The sequence below is a fragment of the Pristis pectinata genome, chromosome 14 (assembly GCF_009764475.1).
Source record: "Pristis pectinata isolate sPriPec2 chromosome 14, sPriPec2.1.pri, whole genome shotgun sequence".
NCBI lineage: Eukaryota > Metazoa > Chordata > Chondrichthyes > Rhinopristiformes > Pristidae > Pristis > Pristis pectinata.
Genome location: NC_067418.1, coordinates 44,524,093 through 44,547,152, shown reverse-complemented (window position 1 = coordinate 44,547,152; position 23,060 = coordinate 44,524,093). Strand labels below are relative to the sequence as shown.

Below are 23,060 nucleotides of genomic sequence, written 5' to 3'. Positions count from 1 at the left end.
GATCAAATACAGGTCACTCGTATTCCAGAAACCACCAGCAACTGTCCCCCTCAAAGCACATTCCCAATCCCAACACTGGGGTCCAATGAGTAGGAATGAAGCTTGGAAATGAGACAAATCCTTATACTCAGGTGCGAAGGATCACTGGCAGGGGCCTGAGAGCATATCGCTTCAAGTGTTTCCTGCAGTTATGCATCAGTAGGAAAGTCTACACAATCATAACACGATAAATGCGTGTGAACAGTCAAGGAAAATTCCATATCTGTTAATATACCGCTAACGAATAAAATGCTAATCACCACATTCATTTGGGCTGCCATTCTGAGTAATCTGAGTAATAATTGTCATTAATTATTGACAATCTATTAAAATAATGCAGTGATGTGGGCACTGTTGTACTTGTGTCACTGGGTAGTATGCTACATTTGAATTGGTGGGCTGTGCAGTATAGCAGAGTTAATGAATAGTGTGTTGATGGTAATTTGATATTTAGTATATCAATTTAGTGTCGGTGGTGTCAATGGACAACATGTTATAGTAGTGCGAGTAGGCATCGTGTTACTGTTCTGTCAGTGGGGAGTTTGTTGCACTCGTGTTGATGGGCGCTTTATTATAGTGGTTTATTGGGCAGTGTATTAAAGTATTGTCAATAGGCAGTGTGTCATGGTAATGTCTGTGGGCAGTGTGTCAAGATTATGACTGTAGGCTGTGTGTCAGTTGTTGGTTGGCAATATGTCAGAGTAGTACCTTGTGTACTGTATTTACATTGTCATTGATATGTGGAGTGTTACTGTAACATACAGCCCACTGACGTTACTGTAGTGTCAATGGGCAGTGCATTAATGCATCGTCAAAGGTCAATGTGTTATAGTAATATCAATGAGCAGACTATTATATTAGTCTCTATGGGTAGTCATGATAATGAAGCTGGTGGACAAAGTGTTTAATAGTTCCAAAGGACATTGTTGATCAGTGAGTTATGACAATGTCTTTGAGGCACTGTGTTTACTGTATCATTGATAGGCATATATGTTGTTCTGATGCTATTGGGCAGGGCATTGTTATAGTACCAGTGGACAGGATGTTGCCGTAGTGTCAGCAGTCTGTGTATTGCGGTAGTGATGGTGGACTATGGTAGCTGTGAGCAGTGTACTGTTGTGGCTATAGTGAGCTGTTGGCTACGGCAGTGACCAATATCTGAAAGCGCGTTGACAGTGACTCAGTTGATAGCAGTTATTGCCTTGATACAGATGGTGGGGGGATTCATGTTTCAATCCACGGATGTCAGCACAGAGCAGACACTCCAAGATGATGCTTTATGATAACAGCGATATCTTCTACATAACAGCAGAGGTTTCATCTTCTCAATAAATCCTATAACACTGTTCTGAAGAGAGTAGAGAATTTATCGCTGGTGTCCTGGTTAATGTGATTTTCTTGATTAATATCACTAAAACACCTTCTGTTTGTGGTTGTGCACAAACTGAGTGCTCTGCATCTTGCATTCCAGCAGTGACTATACCTAGAAAGCACCTAATTGACCATGAAAGGGCTTTGGGACATCCTGAGGCAGTGTGAAGTGCTGTATAACTACAAGTCTTCCAGATTGTGTTGAATATTCTTGGAATCAGGCAGGGATATTGTCATGAAAGTGAGATGCATTTGCATTAACCATGAGCATTGTGAAGGTCTAGTGATCACACTGCCGCTGGGTCCCACTGCTCCGGCTTCTCCCATGAGAGACCAGTGCATTGTTTTGAATACGAGCAACATATTACAGTAGCGATCAGCAGTGCATTGTAACAGTGAGCTGGCACAGTAATAGCATCATGGAGCAGCAACACTTTCTTGACTCAGGCCAAGGATCTCACACGTTTTGCATATCATTGTGGGGCAACACAATCGGGGAAGAGTTTGCAAACATCTTCACCTGGGGCTCCGACCTCATCTCAGCTTTTTGCTGGGCTCCCCACAAAAGACAGACTATCCAATTCAAATAACTCCATGTGCTATTATTATAGATCATGGTGGACATGGCAATGGCTATGGAAACTGCCATCCCCAACTGCAGTGCAGAAAACTTGGGCTCCAGACAAGCTGCACTTGTAGACACGCTGTTAAAGGACAGCTATGATACTGCCATCTGTCTGATAAATGGCACGTATGAATAAAGAGAACATGCTTTCAGAGTGATGCTGGGAAGAACCAGAGGAAGATATGTCTCTTGGCTGCTTTCCTGAAAGCAATGCATTAAAAATTCCATCATACAACTCCAAATAAAGCATTGCTGTCCTGTTGAAAAATAGTAAGTGGAGTAGGGTAACTTTACACACATTTGTGGGTGCCTTAGCACATGTCAGCAAATTCATCTTCTCATTTCTGGACAGGATTTATATTCTAATCACCATTTTTGGTTTAGTGTAAAACTCTCCCAAACAACAACAGTGTGCAACATGCAAAATTCATCTGCATTGTAATTTTCAGTGTCAAACAGTTCTTATTTACTCACAGAACCACATTTCACCAATCCAGATTTCCCTGAAATTGTTCTGTTTAAATGGCCAACTTTCCAGCTTCATTCTTTGTCCCTGGTGAGAGCTCTGACCTTCAACAACCTCAAATACAACCCTGTGCTTGCACACTGGCTGTTTCATCCATGGAGATCAGAGTCATGGTCAATTCCAACTTCCTAGCCTCAGGATTATTCCAGGGTGTTGCAGCTGATCTCCACCACATTTCACAATCTGTTGCTTACTGCTGCATGGGGGTTGTTACCCAGACTCCACGTTCAACCCTTAGAAGCAAGCAGAGCGGACACAAGACATTTGCCTGTACTGGAAGCTTCCCCAGTCACTCTCCAATCATTGTAATATCTACTTATTCTGTCGCAACAGTCCCCCGTAGCTGAAAGATTGTTGCTTAAATTGTGGTATGTCCCTTTTAGAACAGTCTGCAAACACACCAGTGCTTTGTATATACCGAAATCAGTGAGAATCTGCAACACGTTAATAGTGAACATTGCACCAAATCCAACAATGCAGCATTACACCAGCATTCAGACAACCCTGCTCTGTGAGCTTTGCAATTAAATTCTCACTTCTATATATGATTTTCACAAACAGCGTCAAGGCTGGTACATCTTGCTGCTATTCCCAGTGAAGGGTCGTGTGCATAATGTACATGAGTAATAATCTGGGAAGGGAAGAAGCACTCTTGAAAGTTTTAAAAGAGGTGGCATTAGAGATAATGAATGCCCTGAATATCTTCTTACAAAGTTCTGTAGATTCTAGAATTGTTCCTGTGGATTGAAGGATAGCAAATGTGGATCCACTATTGAAGAAAGGATGAAAACAGAGGACTACCAACCTGTTTGCCTGACATACTGGAGTCAGTAATGAAGGATGTAATAACACCTTTAAAAAAGTTATAGTATTGAGCAGAGCCAAGATGAACTTATGAAAGGAAAATCATGTTTAACTAATCAGCTGAGGCTCTTTGAGGATGCATTTGGTAGGAAATGGACGAGAGAGATAGAGTAAATGTGGAATATTTGGATTTTTGGACGGCGTTCAATAAGGTCCTGTGTAGGAGATTGATTAACAAAATTAGACAATCAGAAGTTGGGTGACATATTGACATGGATTGAGAACTGGTTATCAGGCAGAAAGTAAAGAGTGGGTTTGGACAAATTGTTCTCAGGGAGGCAGGCTCTGACTAGTGGGGTAGCACAGGGATCAGTGCTTGGGTCCCAACTTTTCACAATCCATATCAACTATTTGGCTTAAGGGACCAAATGTCATATTTTCAAGTTTGCGGATAATACTAAACTAGGTAGGATATTTGAGTACGGCAGAGGATGTAAAGAGGCATAAAGAGGATATGGACAAGCTGACATGTAAGTAAAATATAGTGTTGAAAAATGTTAAATTACCCACTTTAATGCGCATAAACAGAAAAGCGGTGTGTTTGTTAAATGGTGAAAGATTAGGTGGTGCTGATGTTCCAAGGCACCTGGGAGTGTTTGCACAATAGTTGCTGAAGGCCAACATACAGGCGCAGCAAGTGGTTAAGGGCGTAAGTGGTATGTAGGCCTTTATTATGAGAGATTTTATGCCTGTGTCAGGCCTTGGGAGACTGCACGAGTCTTGTGTATTGATTTGGTCTCCTTACCTAACAATAGATGTATATGCCATTCAAGAGAATCGATGAGAGATTAAAGAGACTAGAGGTTGAGAAGAATCGAGGAGATCTCGTTGAAACACAGAGAATTCTTAACAGGCTTGTCAGGTTAGATGCAGGAACCTTAAGACCATGGGGCGTAGTCTCAGAATGGGGGCTGGGTGGGGCTGGAAGGCAATTAGGACTGAGAACAAGTGACATTTCTTTTCTCCGTGATGAGCCTTTGGAATTTTCTACCCTTGAGAGCTGTCAACATCCATAGACTTCTGGATCTTGTCAACATCGATGCTTACGGGAATAGTGCTAGAAAATGGTGGTCAAGTGGAAGATCAACCACAATCCTAAGAAATGGAAGGGCACATTCAAAGGACAAGGTGACCTTCTTCCTGCTCCTGTTTCTAACATTATTGTTGTATTTTGTTACTCATCAAAATATATTAATCAGCTGCATGTTCATGGATGTTTTTAGTATGTGTTCCTCTATCACGAGCTGGTGTTAAGGCAATTTCTCAGGTTCTGGTTTCCATCAGACCACAGTGACCATAACTAAAGAGATGTGCCCTTCTCCAAGCCTTTGACGTGGTTCAGGAAGGTGCCAAAGCTCACCTACTTCAGAATGGGGGCGGGGTGGGGCTGGAAGGCAATTAGGACTGAGATGAAGTGACATTTCTTTTCTCCGTGATGAGCCTTTGGAATTTTCTACCCTGGAGAGCTGTCAACATCTATGGATCTCATAAGAGAATCCATAGATTTCTGGATCTTGTCAACATCAATGCTTATGGGAATAGTGCAAGAAAATAGTGGTCAATTGGAAGATCAACCACAATCCTAAGAAATGGAAGGGGCACAGTGACCATAACTAAAGAGATGTGCCCTTCTCCAAGCCTTTGACGCGGTTCAGGAAGGTGCCAAAGCTCACCTACCTCCTTGCCCTCCCTCATGTAAAAGAAAATTCTCATGATACGGGTGAAGATGGCAAGGCCACATTTATTCACCTTCCTGATTGTCTAAACCAAGTCTATTTCTCTATATCACAAGGGAGCAGAAGTAGCCCATACGGCCCATCGAGTCTGCTCCATGAGCTAAAGAAAAAAAGAAAAAAACACTATTCCTTTCTAGCCTCAATTTCTGGCCTTATCCCCATATCCCTTTATACCTTGACTAATTAGATACCTATCTATCTCCTCCTTAAATGCCTCCAATGATCAGGCCTCCATTGCTGTACTTGGCAAAGAATTCCATAAATTCACTACCCTCTGGCTAAAGAAATTTCTCCTCATCTCTGTTTTAAACCGGTACCCTCTAATTCGAAGATTGTGCCCTCTGGTCTTGGACTCACCCACCAAGGGGAACAGCTTAGCCACATCTACTCTGTCCAGTCCTTTCAACATTCTAAATGTTTCTATGAGGTCCCCTCTCATTCTTCTGTACTCCAGTGAGTACAGTCCAAGAGCCGACAAACGGTCAACATATGTTAGCCCTTTCATTCCGGGAATCATCCTCGTAAATCTCCTCTGAACCCTCTCCAACATCAGTACATCCTTCCTAAGATATGGGGCCCAAAACTGCACACAGTATTCCAAATGAGGCCTCACCAGTGCCCCGTAGAGCCTCATCAACACTTCCCTACTTTTATACACTATACCTCTTGAAATGAATGCCAACATAGTATGCGCTTTCCTTACTGCTGATCCGACCTGGTGGTTAACCTTTAGGGTATCCTGCACGAGTACCCCCAAGTCCCTTTGTACTTCTGTACTTTGAATTTTCTCCCCTTCTAGATAATTGCCCGTTTATTTCTTTTTCCAAAGTGTACAACGGCACATTTCTCGACATTGAATCTCATCTGCCATTTCCTTGCCCATTTTCCTAAACTATCTAGGTCTCTCTGCAACCTTCCTGTCTCCTCAATACTCCCCACTCCTCCACCTATCTTGGTGTCGTCTGCAAACTTAGCCACAAAACCATTTACTCCGTCATCCAAATCATTAATGTACAAAGTAAAAAGAAGTGGCCCCAACACCGACCCCTGTGGAACACCACTAGTAACCGGTAGCCAACCAGAACAGGATCCTTTTATTCCCACCCTTTGCTTTCTGCCTACCAGCCAATGCTCCAGTTTAATATTCTCCATTAAAGTTATTGTTTTGAGCAAAGTTTTGAATCATTTGTTGTACTATCTCTTAAAGTAGCTCAGTGGCAAGTTTTGTTGATAATACTCTTGTAAAACACTTTGGGAACTCATTGCATTAAAGATGCTATGTCAATACATTGCTGTTGAACTTCAGAGGTGGGATGGGCCTGTTCTTTAGTCTACTGCATTTTTTGGGCAGTGCTGCTGCCAAATGTGTCAGGCTTCTCCATATTATAATGTCAAAGATTGACAATTCCCTTTGATCAATCAAAATGGGAAATTATTGATTGCAACACGAGAGATTCTGCATATACTGGAACCTGGAGCAACACACACAAAATGCTGGAGGAACTCAGCAGGTCAGGCAGCATCTGTGGAGGGAAATTATTGATTGGACTGTGTCAAACTGTAGATTATGTCCTGAGCCAAACAGTAATATCTTCGTCAGTGCTTGGGTCACAAGCTTATGTGGATCATTGCTCCAATAAAGCCATCTGCAGATCAGAACTCTGAAGGTGATTTTAAGGCACAAACATCAGGGCAACATTAAGCACTAATTGGGATGAGGAGGAACTTACCAGTTTTAGGGGACATCCGCATGTTCTATATATGGGCTGATTTGCCAACCTCTGCAGGAGGGATGGGGGGATTTATATATATGATGCTTGGAGTGTCTGGATACAATGCACTTTGGACAAGGCTGATTGATTGTATATTAGGAACATGAATCAGAATGGGTCATTCACTTTATGAACCTGTTTCTGCATCTGATTAAGTCATGGACAATCTGTTCCTCAGCTCTATTTTGATATCCTAACCCAAATGACCTAGCATGCGCAGCCTTGTTGGGGCATTTCTACGATGCTTTATGTGCAAAAAATCATGTGGAAGTTTAGCCTCATTTGCAGGTCCTTTATCCAGGAAGCTGCCAGGCAGAAACTCTGCTCCCTTTCTGCCAACCCACAAGCCAGATTCAGATACTTCTGCTTCAGGAATGAAAAGGTCAGCCCTAGGCATCTGTGCTGGTCGCTTTGAGAGGATAAAGGTACAGATCAAACATGCTGTAAAACAGTTAGACAGGCACTAATGAGGCTACCTAGTGCCAAGGACACTAATTGTTCATCAGTAATGAGCCTGTTAGCCCAGCGTGAAGGCCAGTAGATTGCTGTGGAGAATGGAAGTGTAAAAGAAAGGATCGCAGCAGCAGTAGAACATGCCTGCTTTCAGCAGGTGACGTATGAGTGAGTAGGACATCGATAATATAAATTGTTCTAGGGCCATGGCCTTTCATTCCTTCTGCTATTCCATCAGTGGACACTGTCATTCTCTTCCTGCTCAGTTGCTCAGCGCCCCCAATTCCCACACCACCCCAAACCCAAAAGTGTATTCCAACCTCTCACCCTTGACCTTGATTCCACGGATAACCCTACACCCAGTCCACCTCCCAACTCTTAGGCCATTCCTAACTCCCACACTTGCATTAATCCCCACATCACCTCTTGCCTTTAACCCCAACACCACTTTACTCACAACATTAAATTTAACCCTAGCTTATCATCTAACCCTTAGCCCATCCCTAACCTTCGCCCTCAACCTTAATTCTCACACCACCTCTCACCTTTAACTCCTAACTAAATCCAACTCACAACCTTAACCCCAATCCCAGTTTACCTCTCATTCAAAACTTTTCCGTCACATCCCTTAATCCTTTGTCCATTCCTACCTCCTACCTTTAACCTTAACCCACACCCCTATCAATTTTAGCCCTAATCCCACCCAAACTCCACTTTAAACTTTAACACTGTCTTAAACCTAGACACCATCCCCACCCGACCTTAATCCAAATTCCTTTCCCACACCTCAACCCACCCCTAATCATTCTACCTTGCTCTTAATCCTCAATTTAACCATACCTTCCACCATTATCTCTCACCCCATTCCCACAACTACCATCCGGTCCCTCTCCACACATACCAGTCATGCACCACCTCCCCCTACCTTTAGCTCCATCCTGATCTCCCTTGTTACCTGTGTGACTACCCCTTCTCCAGCATCCTGTACATCTGTTCACCAACAATAACAAGTGGAAATCCTAAGACTGCTGGCAGCTGCTGCCTTCAGGATGTGTTAATTGATTCACAACGAGTTCCCATGGGAACAAAAAGCTGGATTAGTGTGAGTTGTTGGTCATTTCATTACTGATTTAAATACACATAAGTGGCACTTCCTGCTCAAAGAAATTATATCCTGTTCAGAATATGATTAATGAAATTCAGCAACTGGAATGGAGTAAGGTAGTGGTTTGTAGATTAACCACCTGGGAAAGGTAGCTTAGTGCAGGGTTTAACTGGCAGCCTTGAACACTGTAATAACCGTGCTTTTCTGTCCGATAGCAAGCAAACGAAACTGAGAAAAGCATTTGCTCTTATGTCATGATGACATCAAGACATCTAAAAGATTTTGATATCGTCTGCTATGTAGACTCAGTTATATTCACCTCTCTCCCTGGCAACTGTCTACAATTGAACAGATTCCAGAATGAGCTTTCAATCCATTATGCAGGCCAGTGCCGTCTGCTTCCACTCTTAGCATTAGCTCGTCCTGCTCAGCTCCTATGATGCTTAGCTCTAATCCAGATCTGACTGATCCAGTGCTGTCAGTGCTAGGCTTCTTTATTCTTCCTTCCCTAAACTAATCCATCCAATCTCTGCAGTCTCTATCTAATCTCCCATTCACCATCGCCAAGTGTACATTAGGTGCTGGTTTAGAAAATTTCTCAGCCTTATCTCTTTCCAAATCCCACCATGGCCTTACTTCTCTCTTTCTTTGTAAACTCCTGTTGCAAGTAAGCCCCTGAGAGCTTAGTGCACCTCCAGTTCTTACTTTGTTCCCTGATTTTAATGACTCCAACTTGGCAACTATGCCTTCAACTGCCTTGATCCTAAGTTCTGCAATTCCCTACCTAAACCTCTTCCACTTTCCGAAAAACAGTATTGCCACAGAGTTGCTAATCTTTGAGGCACAGATGCACTACTATCCTCTAAGGAATTCCTTAAATCTTACCCATTTGATTAAGTTTCCAGCTTTCCCTCCCAATATATTTTGGAAATTTTAATTTGATAATGCCTTGGAGTGCTCTATTACATTAAATGAACTATACTGAATGAAAGTTGTAATTGCTGTCTTATAGGAAACTTGACAGGCAATTTTCATACAGCAAGGCCCCTCAAATATTACTATGATAATGAACAGATAATCCACTTTGTTGATATAAATTGTAAAATAAGCAATGGGCACAGTACTGAAAGACTCTGCTCTTCAACAATATAGTGCTATGGGATTTTTTTACATCCACTTAATAGGAGAGTTTAATATTTCATCTGAAAGACAGTACTGCTGCAGAGTTGCTAATCTTTGAGGTACTGACTTCTGTCACAGTCAACTGAAAAAAAGTTATGACTTTTTTTTAAGATTCTAAGTCTGCTTTTAAGAACCACAATTCGATTGTCAAGAGAGAAAACAGTTCTTCAAAAAACGGTGCATGATTTTTCATGTAAGGAGCTCAGCAGTTCCATTGACTTTGTTTCATAGCCCACAGAGTTAAAGCAGCATTCAGTCAACCTTTATAATATCACCATACCTTTCGTTGGATATATTGACCAAGGCAGAACACTGTGTTCCAAGTGTGATCTCATTTCAGCTTTATAGAGTGCCAGTGTTACTTCCTCCAGAGACTGGTGTTCTGTGGATCTACTTATACACCCTAAGGCTCTATTTAACTTGGCAAATGCTAATATACAGTTCGCCACTTTTGAAGTCTAAAGCACTGAGCACACAGAGATGTTGTGCCTGCTCCACCATATTGACTGATCAGGTTAAAGGCAAAAAAGAAACATCCAACCCTTTGGAGACACCAGGGTAACTTTTTCAAATTGTTGCTCAGGTCTACAATTGAGCCTTACAGATTGACAATGATGGAAAACACGATTTCCATTTCTGTTGATAATGGCCAAGGTACCAGGGGAACTCTCCTTCCAAACAGCCCCATGGAGTTTGACCTGAGGGTCTGAGCAGGGCCTCAATCTGAAGATAGCACCTCTGCCAAGGTGAGATCCCATGGTCCCTAGGTTATGTACTGAAGTCTAATGTGTGGATTGAACCCACAACCGTCTGCATCAAGCAAGCCTGTTACCAAATCAGCGCTGGTTGACATTTGGTCATGTGGTTGGATTTGTCCCAGAAATTCCTCAGCACCCATAGAAATCGAGTAAATGTTTGTTCTGCAACAAGGCACAAATGATTGCATTGCACACTTCCCTTTGCATACTCTGTCACTGCTGACAGTACAAAGGAAATCCACTGGATCTGGATCCAGGCAGGTAGGTTTTATGGAAGACAGGCTGTTGGGTGTCAGATTGGGTCAAATGAGTTGTTGGGTGGAGATGGCAGGGTCTAAGGGGCCAAGCAAGCTCCTCAGGGGCTGAGTGGGGTCACAGATTGAGATCTGGGGCTTCAGGGAGATTGGCAGATTGAAGCCTTTGGTTAAGGACCCAGGGGTGAGGAAGAACTGACAGTTTGGGGCTTGTGGTTTGACAAGAGCAGTGAGTGGATTGGTCAACGTTGTTTGAGGATCGTGATTGGATTAGTAGTGGGAGTGAAGAATGCAAATAAATAACTAAATCATGAGGCACTTACTTGAGGTGGATTCCCAGTGTCAGGCTGGAATCAGCTCAGGGAAGTCATTTACATTGAAGCTGTACTATTCAAACCATTGTTCTGAGAGTGTCCCATGCGCCTCAGTATCATATGAACTAACTTCTCTGCTCAACTCTTGCATAGGGAACAATACCATAAGGTGCATCAGTGCTGAAAATGTGACTCGCCACCCCAAGAGCTTGATCAAATTTGATCTAAAATCATTATAATTAAAGTTCACTCTGGAAAATGCTACTAATTCTCAAGAGCCTAACACTGAAAAAATTGCTCTGTGTGTCCTAATTGATAGGCTGATATTTGTGACAGTGACAAGGAACATCTTGCATTCTCCATCCTGACTCCTAATCCTGACAGCATCTATAAGAGGCTAAAGAACCCCACCCCACCCCCCCCCCCCACCCTGGGTTTACTTTGATGGTGCCCTCACACTTTTCAAGATCTCTCTCAAACATACTGGAGGCTGAGTACATCCCAATCAAGTTTATAAGCTATTGGGGATACACCATCAAGTTTGCCATCTGATAGGCCTAGACAGAATTGTTGTCCTTAAAATGGTTCCACAGTCTCTAACATCATATAATCCAAAACTCTAATCAGCTTTGCTTCACTAAATCTGGTCACGTGCAAATTTCTGATTCTTGGCTGACATGAATATCCAATACCATCATTTACCATTTTTGTGTCTTTAACTTATTCTGAGTGACAGATTGTTGACAGATGTGTCACTTGGAAGATCTTGAGTTAAAATAATAATAATAATAACCATGACCATATTTTTAGCTCATTTGGTTAAACTTGACATGACTGTGGATTGGAATTCAATAGACAAATATATATGCTGCGGTAATCAACCATGCAAGTCATTCAGTTAATTTTGAAATGTTTTATCATTTTAATTTCAATAAATGTTTTAAAGTAATAATTACTTTATTATTTGCTGTACTCAATAATCCATCTGAAGACATTTAAACTTTGACTTAAACTTAAAACAGATAATTTTAGCTTATGTGTCATTGATCTACTTCTCACAGGAGAGTAAATTTGGCTTTCCGTACTCCCTTTCACGTTTTTGAGGGATTCATTGAAAGTATATTTCTACAACATAGTGATCCATTCTCTTCAACCTCATAAGATTTAAATGTTGCATCATAGGAATTATGAGACTGTACACAGTAATTGCCTTATTACTGTGAATTTTGGGAGGAACCCAGTCTATAATAAAGCTGTTCTTTGGATGTACTGTTAACTTAAGGGCTCCTCAAATGGAGAGCAAACATTCCTCTTTGCAAATAAGGAACTCTCTCACTATTCTGACTAACATTTCTTAACAAAATAGATTTTACTCGTCATTTGTGTCCAATGTGTCAGCAGGATTTGCTGTGTGCCAAGTGGCTAATTATTTACCTGTCTCTGGTTTAACATACACTTTGAGACAGTTCTGAGAGAACAAGGCACTATATAAACATAAATCTTTCCAGGTGTTGGCTGAATGAGAATTTAAATTGTTAGTGTGCTTTTTGGGCACCGTTATTACATAAAGATTGCTGGCTGGAATTGCAAAATGCCAGTCAAAATCTCCTAGTTATTGGATGTTAGTACCAATTGGACGTCAGTACCAATTATCCTCAATGCTCACTTGCAAAATGGCAATGATGGACTAAGCAATAATCATTACCCCCTCACACATTCCTCTTTCCTGCACAACTCTGTATCACTACAACATTGTTATTATTCACTAATAAAATAATGTAGTATATCATAATGTATAATAAGGTATTTACAATGCAGAAACAAGCCATTTTGTCAAATAGTCCATGTTTCCTTATGCTCCATATTATCTGTCCATCCTGCCTCCCAACCCAACCATTCTTTCTTCTTCTAACTCCCTCAACAGATACTTCTATTAATCTTTCCCTAATCTGGGAATAACAATATGTTGTATTTGTAAATCAAAGAAACTCCAGATACTGTAAAAATGAGATAAAACAGAAAATGCTGTAAACACCCCTTCCTATTTTTGATGAAAGATCCCAGACTTGAAATGTTAACTGTTCCTCTTTCTATTGATGCTGCCTGGCCTGCTGAGTATTTCAGCATTTTCTGTTTTTGTATTTGTACATCATATTCAAGGCCTTTCATGAGAGTTTTATCCGACAAAATTTAACACAGAGCCGATGACCAACAGCTTAGTCAAAAAGGGAGGTTTTATGGAATGTCTTCAACGTAGAGAAGTGGAAGATTAGGGAGGGTATTCCAGAGGGGGTCTTGACAGGTGAAAGCATGGCACCCAAAAGATGATGTGATTATATTTGTAGATGTTGGTGAGAGCAGAATTGGAGGAGCCCAGATGTCTTAGAAGACTATAAAACTGGAGCAAATTAAATAGAAACATAGAGGTATTTGTAAAAGAGAGTGAATGTCAAAATTGATGCTTGCATTAGAGGGGAACCAGTCCAGGCCATTCAACACAAGTATGTTACTGGGGATTAGGGCATTCAGCTACATGGTGTGACTGATGTAGCTGGGATTATTTTCTTTACAGCAGAGAAGATTAACAGAGAACTGTTCAGAATTATGAGGGCTTTTGATCAAGTGAGAAGGCCTCATTGATCAAAAGAAGCCATTTCATCTGACAGGGAGGCCAAAACTAAAGGACAAAGATATAAAAGAACTCAGGAAATAAGAAATTTCTTCACACGGTAGATTGTTAGGACATGCAAAAATATACCTCAAAAAGTTAGACGGTGGAATCAGATTGCATTGGAACTTTCAAAAGGGTTATGTGGAAAATAAAACTGTGATGTAGGTTTTAATTGGGAAAGAATCAAAGAGCTCAATGAACCAAATATCCTCTTTCTGCTGTGCTGTAGGATTCGACAACAATCATCATCATTTGCCATTCACTCACTTGTCAATCATTCATTATTATTCACCATTATTCAGCAACACCATTCTATATTATTCATCATCTTTGTTTACCATTCACCATTATTCATCTTCATTTTCCATAATTCATCATGATTTCTTTTCTTCATCATTCACTATCAATCATCATCATTGTCAATGGATTATCACTGGAACTTCTATGTCTCTTTGCCACACCTCTGTCTACATCATGTATAATGTAAATTCTTCAATAGAAATTCCTTGATTACACTCAATCTATTTTTTAAAATGTTTTTGTTCCCAGAAACTTATGAAACCAGTTCCACACTTTGAACCAATGGCCAACAATACTGTGATCATTGAAAATGTTCAGATTACTGATTCTACCAGTTACTGATGTCCACTTATCCTACATCAGGAGCACTTACTGTTACATCCCCACTTAAGCCTGTTATTCATTGAAACAATTTGATAAGCATGATAGTGGTCACCAGCAACTACAGACTAAAAAAGCTTTCATCTGATAATAATCAGTACAGGTGATAATTTGACTGAGGATAGTAAGCACAGACTAATTGGACTGAGTGCTGTTTGTTATGAGGCTATGATAGCACAAACTAACTAGTCTGATTATTTGAAATATAAACTGTAATTAGACTGAGGATTGTGTGCACAACCTTGTAACTAAGGTGATGACAATCAAATCAAACTGGAACTACTCTAATTTTAGTAATCAAAGATATAGTCTGAAAGAATAGTGACCAGAGGTTGCAACCTGATTGGGGACAGTGGGCACAGTCTGTAAATGGGCTGATGAAAGTAAAGTACTCTGATTATAGTGAGCACAGGTTATAATCTGACTGTAACCAAGCTGATTGGCATAACCAAAAATTGTAACTAGCTGATTGATATGCATAGTCTACAATCTGGTTGATGATGGTGAGCATAAACTCTATTACTAGACTCATTTTAGTGAATGAAGGCTGTAATTGGATTTAGAATCGTGAGCGTAAGCTGTAACTATGCTGGTTTTAGTGAACACAGGCTCTAACCAGGATGATTATAGTGAACACAGGTTGTATGGGAAGAAGGCAGGAGAATGGGTTTGAGAAAAAAAATCAGCTACGATTGAATGGTGGAGCAGACTCGATGGGCTGAATGGTCTGATTCTGCTCCTATATTTTATGGTAATCCAAATGAGGATAGTGAGCACAGGCTGCCACCAGCGTAATTTTCATCAGCAGATGGTAATTAGGCTTGAACGTAATGAGAACATGGTGTAACTGGGTTAATGATAGTGAACTAGTTGATATTAGTGAGCAAAAAGCAATCTGCCAGAGGAACTCAGTGGGTCATGCAGGATCCGTGGGAAGAAAGGAACTGTCGACGTTTCAGGTCAAAACCCTGCATTTCGACCAGAAATATCGACATTCCTTTCCTCCCACAGATACTGCTTGATCCGCTGAGTTCCTCTAGCAGGTTGTTGCTCCAGATTCAAGCATCTGCAGTCTCTTTTTTCTCCGTTGATATTAGGGAGCACAGGCTCTAACGTTTTAAAACTTCATCTTACAGGATGTGTGTCGCTGGCAAGCCCACCATTTATTTTTCACCCCTAACTCTCCTGCAGGAGGTGATAATGAGCCATCTTCTGAAATCCCTGTTGCCCTTCTGATGTAGGTATTCTGACATTCCTGTTGGGGGGGAGGAGAGTAGAAAGTACCTAGATTTAGACCCAGCAATAATGCAGTTTATCTTTAAGTCTTGGTGACGTGCGATTTGGAGGAGAATCTTCAAGTGGTGATGTTCCCTTGTGTCTACTGCCCTTGTCCTTACTGGTGGTAAAGGTTGTGGGTTTTAGAGGCGCTATTAGTGAGCTTAGGCATGTCATTGTAGTGTATTTTGTACATGGTGCAGTGCTGATTATAGTGAGCACAGGCTAACCAGGCTGATTCTGGTGTGAGTAACGCAGCAAGATTCCCTCTATCATCTTGAAGAGCAACAGCAGTCAGCAGATCTCAGAACTGAGATCAGAACTGTGAAAGCAATGGGAATGACAGGTGAAGACTCCCCATAGAATCATCTGCTGAGACTCCAATATTCAATGCAACCCTCTGTATGTACAGTTTATGAAGGTATATACTATAACCATGCTGGGACATGTTGTGGCATGCTTCACCTCTGAAGTCACGTTTTACGGTACTGCTCTAGTGATAGTAACTTTTTACAAGCAGATGATTAGATATGAGTTCACAACACTTGGAACTAACAAAAGGGAGCAAAGAGATGGTCAAATGCCCACAGCTGTCCAGTTGAACAAACTGTGAAGCATAAATGATCTTTCAATCAATGAACTAAACCATCACATACACAGGCATACATTCCTCATCTCAGAAATAGCAGATAAGCGTGATAGATTCCAGCCATACCACCCCCTTGTTTCCTTTGTTGTTAGTTAATTATTTAAAGTAATTGGTACCAGGACTGTTTGAATAGTTGGAAAGTCAATGGAAAAAAACAAGTGCCAGAAATTTCCTTGCGATACATATTTGTTCTTTCATGTTTGTGATACATAAATGCAGCAATTCCCCAATGATTGCCACTTGTCATCTTAGAGTGCAATGTGTAACCATATGGTTATGTTCTAATAATATTTATCCCTGTGAATTAGAAGTGGACCACGGATGGTGTCTGGGTATCCATAAAACCATAAGATATAGGAGCAGAATTAGACCGTTCGGCCCATCGAGTCTGTTCTACCATTCAATCATGGCCAATTATTTCTTTCAAGTCCATTGTCCTGCCTTCTCCCTGTAACCCTTAACCCCCTTACCAATTAAGAACCTATCAATCTCTGCCTTAAATACATCCAATGATTTGACCTCCACAGCCCTCTGTGGCAATGAATTCTACAGATTAACCACCCTCTGGCTGAAGAAATTCCTCCTCATCTCTGTTTTAAAGGGACGCCCCTTTATTCTGAGGCTGTGCCCTTGGATCCTAGACTCTCCTACCAATGAAAATATCCTCTCCACATCCACTCTATTCAGGCCTTTCAGTATTCAGTGTCCTATGTATCCCAATGGCATCTATAATAGACTATATGGTTTCCTATAGTGGGTGCATGTGAGCCATTCTTTCCCGCTTTGGAACATTTTCCTTCCTTATCTTTACAATGAGGAGTGATAGAAGTAATGTATCATCTTGTTCTGGGATCGTGCAAAGAAGATTCTGTTTGAGCAAATAGTACAATTTCCATGCACTAATCTTGTCTATTAAAATACAAGGTTCAGTTGGAACATTTCTCAGGAAAATAGTATCATTCTACCTGGCTGACTGAATTGCACATGTTAGAAACTTGCACGTGTAATTCAGATAACCAGCTGGAAAGTGGAGAGCATTCCCAAGGGTGGGCTTGTGGTGGGTTCTTGGGGTCAGTGTGGACCCTCCCAAGTTCTCCCCCTCTCTGTGAAGCTGCACTTCACCCAAGCTCTGCTCTTTCTGGGTATCAGATTGCCAAAAATTTGTGCACCAGCTCTCTGCAAATATTACATGAGTAATGTCATGTTCATGCATTTTGGGAAAATTGTAAATTTGTCTTATATTTTTAGAGCAGGAGATGAAAAAAAAATCCCTGGGGCATCCTTTTAATGTGCTGCAAATGCTATTGCTCTCTATTCAAAACAGCTTAATTCAAATTAGCTGTTATTTCAACTTTGACCTTAACTGCATGAAACAAACCCCAACATTTGAATGAGTAAATGCAGACTACAATTTGGCTCTGCAGGACTGGCTGGGACCATGAGTTGGGAGGAGTTTTCAGTGATGGTGTGCACAGTCTGCCCAACATGGTTTGCTCCCGAAGAGCAAGGCATAGTCAGAGTTTCAGGAACATCATGGCCATCTGACTTTAGCAGGAACTTGTAATGGTGTTGCAATCCAAGCTTTAAGTTTTCTTTCTACAGCTGAGTTCACAGTATTGTCAGCCATCCTTCAGGATTGGTTTGGAATTTTGAAGTAAAACACTATGACACTGGAGGAACTCAGCAGGCCAGGCAGCATCCGTGGAGAAAAGCAGGCGGTCAACATTTCGGGTCAGGACCCTTCTTCAGGTCTGGAGAAGCCCTTGCCCTTTCTTCAGGTCTGGAGAAGCCCTTGCCCTGTCTTCAGTCCTGAAGAAAGGTCCTGACCCAAAATGTTGACCGCCTGCTTTTCTCCACAGATGCTGCCTGGCCTGCTGAATTTTTTTAGCACTTTCTGTTTTTATTTCTTATTTTCAGTATCAGCAGTTTTTTGATTTTAATCTCCAACCTATCTGCCACAGCAATTCAGAGATAAAATCATCCAGGCATTTAAATAAACGCTAATTGTTTGTAGTTTTGCTTATTAGTTGTAAAGATATTGGAGACGGAAACCAAGGTATCTCTGACTAGGAATTGAGAATTTTCCCATTGTTTAACAAAGAGACTTTATGCTTTCTCATTAGCCTGTGGGTCACATAATACAAGAAAGTGGGCCAGATGGATGTGATATGATGAATCCAGGGGCATGTCTAGAATTGGCAAAGTGGCATGAAGTATATCACTACATAAAGTACTGTCCTTATCTCACAGCCTTCATAATTATTATCGGCACACTTCTCTTTCATTTCAGTCTTTGCACCTCTAATGAGATAACAACCCTTCTCGGAGATGAGCCATGCCCCATGATTTCGAAATGTATTGCTGGTCCCTCATTGTCATTGAATCTACTTTCCCGGAACTCTCCCAAACAGCCTTGTAAGAATACCTTCACTAGAAGGAGTGTAGCAGTTCAGGAAGGTACCTACCTTCTCAAGAGCATTTAGTGATGGGCAATGAATACTAACCATGACAGCAATGCCCAAGTCCTGAAAAATATATAAATACATTAAAAATGCTCTCAGACTTATGTAAGCTAAGGTAGCAGATGGGCAGATGGTATGTTGCCTCCCAGGTGCCAGGGTCCGGGATGTCACTGATCGGGTCCACAGGATTCTTGAGCGGGAGGGAAAGCAGCCAGAAGTTGTGGTCCATGTTGGCACCAACGACATAGGTAGGAAGGGGGATGAGGTCCTGAAGAGTGAGTTCAGGGAGCTAGGCAGAAAATTGAGGAACAGAACCTCAAGGGTAGCAATCTCGGGATTGCTGCCAGTGCCACGCGATAGTGAAGGCAGGAATAGGAGGAGGTGGCAGATAAATGTGTGGCTGAGAAGTTAGTGCAGGAGGGAGGGTTTTAGATTTCTGGATCATTGGGATCTCTGCTCGGGAAGGTGGGACCTGTACAGAGAGGACGGGTTTCACCCGAACCAGAAGGGGGCCGATATCCTTGCGGCGAGATTTGCTAGGGTGGTTCGGGAGGGTTTAAACTAGTTTGTGAGGGGGAAGGGAACCGGAGGAGTAGGTCAGAGGAAGAAGGGGATGGGGAAAAGTTAGATCAAACAGGTAGAGAGGCTTTGGGGAAGGAGAAGCAGAATACAGGCTATAAAAGTAGTAAGGTAGATGGACTGAAGTGTGTTTACTTAAATGCAAGAAGTGTCAGGAATAAGGGGGATGAACTGAGGGCTTGGATAAGTATGGGGGACTATGATACCGTGGCTATTACTGAGACGTGGCTGACGTCAGGAGAGGAGTGGATATTGAATATTCCTGGTTTTCGGTGTTTTAAGAGGGATAGGGAAGGGGGGAGAAGAGGAGGAGGGGTGGCGATACTGGTCAGGGACACTGTTACAGCTGTGGAAAAGATGGATGTTGTAGAAGGATCATCTCTAGAGTCTGTATGGGTGGAATTAAGGAACAAGAAAGGAGCAGTTACTCTACTAGGAGTATTCTATAGGCCCCCCGGTAGCAGTAGAGATATAGAGGAGCAGATTGGCAGGCAGTGTTTGGAGGGAAGCAAAAATAACAAGGTTGTTATAATGGGAGACTTCAACTTCCCAAATATACACTGGAACCTGCTTAGTGCCAAAGGTTTAGATGGGACGGAATTTGTTAAGTGTGTCCAGGAGGGATTCCTGACGCAGTATGTTGACAGGCCGACTAGAGGGAATGCCATGTTAGATCTAGTTTTAGGAAATGAACCGACACAGGTGAAGGATCTATTGGTGGGTGAGCATTTGGGGGACAGTGACCATTGCTCCATAACCTTTAAAATTGTCATGGACAGGGACAGGTGCAGAGAGGACAAGCGGTTTTTCAATTGGGGCAGGGCGAACTACGAGGCTATAAGGAGAGAACTTGGGAGTGTAAATTGGGATGTCCTTTTTGAAGGAAAATGTACCATGGAGATGTGGTCGATGTTCAGGGATCTTATGCAGGATGTTAGGGATAAATATGTCCCGGTGAGGCAGAGAAGGAATGGCAGGGTGAAGGAACCGTGGGTGACGAGAGAGGTGGAACGACTTGTTAGGGAGAAGAAGGTAGCGTACATGAGGTATAAGCAGCAAGGTTCAGACAGGGCCCGTGAGGAATATAGGGTAGCGAGGAAGGAACTTAAGAAAGGGCTGAGGAGAGCTAGAAGGGGACATGAAAAGGCGTTGGCTAGTAGGGTTAAGGAAAATCCCAAGGCCTTTTTCAAGTACGTGAAGGGTAGGAGGATGGCTAGGGTGAAGGTAGGTCCGATTAAGGACAAAGGTGGGAGAATTTGCCTGGAGGCGGTGGAAGTGGGAAGAGTACATCTCTTCGGTATTCACCAGGGAGAGGGGTCTTGATGACGCGGAAGGGAGTGCTGGTATGGGTAATGTTCTCGAGGTTGTAGATATCAAGAGAGAGGATGTGTTGAAGTTGTTAAATAATATTAAGACAGATAAATCTCCGGGGCCTGACGGAATTTTCCCCAGGCTGCTTCGAGAGGCTAGGGAGGAGATTGCTGAACCGCTGGTAAGGATCTTTGAGTCCTCGTTGTCTACGGGGGTGGTGCCGGAGGATTGGAGGGTTGCGAATGTTGTCCCTTGTTCAAAAAAGGTAATAAGGATAGGCCAGGGAATTATAGACTGGTGAGTCTCACGTCTGTGGTGGGTAAGCTGTTAGAAAGGATTCTAAGGGATAGGATTTATGAACACCTAGAGAATCATGGACTGATTAGGGACAGCCAGCATGGCTTTGTGAAGGGAAGATCTTGCCTCACAAGCCTGATAGAGTTCTTTGAGGAGGTGACGAGGAAGATTGATGAGGGCAGTGCGGTCGATGTGGTTTACATGGATTTTAGTAAGGCGTTTAATAAGGTTCCTCGTGGTAGGCTTCTTCAGAAGGTCAGAGGCCAAGGGATCCAAGGAAGCTTGGCTGTGTGGATTAGGAATTGGCTTGCATATAGAAAGCAGAGGGTTGTGGTGGAAGGAGTGCCCTCGGATTGGAAGGCAGTGACTTGTGGTGTCCCGCAGGGATCAGTTCTGGGACCTCTACTTTTTGTGATATTTATAGATGACTTAGATGAGGGGGTGGAGGGCTGGGTTAGTAAGTTTGCGGACGACACTAAGATCGGCGGTGTTGTGGATAGTGTGGAGGGCTGTCGGAGCTGACAGAGGGATATTGATAGGATGCAGAGCTGGGCTGACAAGTGGCAGATGGAGTTCAATCCGGAGAAGTGTGAGGTGGTACACTTTGGAAGGACAAACTCCAGGGCAGAGTACTGGGTAAATGGCAAGGTACTTGGCAGTGTAGAGGAGCAGAGGGATCTGGGGGTTCATATTCACAGTTCATTGAAAGTTGCCTCACAGGTGGAAAGAGCAGTTAAGAAGGCCAATGGGATGTTGGCTTTCATAAATCGCGGGATTGAGTTTAAGAGCCGCAAGGTGATGATGCAGCTTTACAAAACTCTAGTTAGGCCACACTTCGAGTACTGTGTTCAGTTCTGGTCGCCTCATTATAGGAAGGATGTGGAGGCATTGGAGAGGGTGCAGAGGAGATTTACCAGGATGCTGCCTGGATTAGAGCGTATTGAATATGAGGAGAGGCTTAAGGTGCTAGGGCTTTATTCACTGGAAAGGAGGGGGATGAGAGGAGACATGATAGAGGTATATAAAATATTGAAAGGAATAGATAGAGTAGACAGTCAGCGCCTCCTTCCCAGGGCACCAATGCTCAAGACGAGAGGGCATGGCTTTAAGGTTATGGGTGGGAGGTTCAGGGGAGATGTTAGGGGGAGGTTTTTCACCCAGAGAGTGGTTGGTGCATGGAATGCACTGCCTGGGGTGGTGGTGGAGGCAGGTACATTGGACAGGTTCAAGAGTTTGTTGGATAGGCATATGGAGGAGTGTGGGATGGGGGGATATGCGGGAGGAAGGGATTAGGTCGTGTGAGGGTGGTTTGATGGACGGCACAACGTGGTGGGCCGAAGGGCCTGTTTTGTGCTGTATGGTTCTATGGTACCCCATACCATCACAGCTACTGGAGTCAGTGGCTCAAGATTTCAGCCAGCTGAGGTGCTGAACCCAGTGCTTGTTTTGAGACAACGTGTAATTTGGACTGAGGTTTACCACCGCACAGAGAGTAAGATCACTATGGTTTGTTCAGTAAAAACAGGGCCCCTTTTAAACGCCACACCACTCTCTAAGGCTGCAAGTCTCTGCCTAATTGGCCAGTTTTTAAACAGATATATGTCCTGTTCTGGGGGCAGCTGTCTTCTCTTTAAAAGAGGACCTTGTCAGGCTAACTTAAAAAGTTTCCTTTTGTTCAGAGTTGAGATCAAGGCCTGTACAGTGGTAACAGAAGTTTTCAGAAAGGGGTTTGTATGTATAGACACTGAAATCTTAAATTAGATCCAGAGAGCAAAATTAAAAATAAAACAAGACTTTGCAGCAATTTTTTTGGACTTGCCAAGTGACAATTGGAAACAGAAGGCCACTCTGGTCTCTGGAATAGTTCATCACAAGCCCATGTGCTGTGTGGAGCTGGCTATTCAGCTCGGGGACCTCCTGGTGCCATCCGTTGTCTGTTCAAACAAGTCCAAATGCAAAGATCTGGTCTCTTCCAACACTAATATTTCAGTGCCAGTGAGAACCCTCATAAAACAATCCCTAAACCAGCAAAGTAAGGCAGCTTATTCACTGGCCTCCAGAGATTGTTAACACACACACTTCTGCCATGGTGTTTTGCAGAAGGTTCCTGGCTGAACAGTTCATACATTTCTTTTT

The 23,060-nt window shown here is 42.5% G+C and overlaps 1 protein-coding gene across 2 annotated transcripts in view; it reads left to right on the top strand.

The window, feature by feature from the left end:
• creb3l1 (cAMP responsive element binding protein 3-like 1) overlaps window positions 1-23,060 on the top strand; it is a 122,942-nt gene that overhangs the window by 69,620 nt on the left and 30,262 nt on the right. The window lies entirely within an intron of this gene.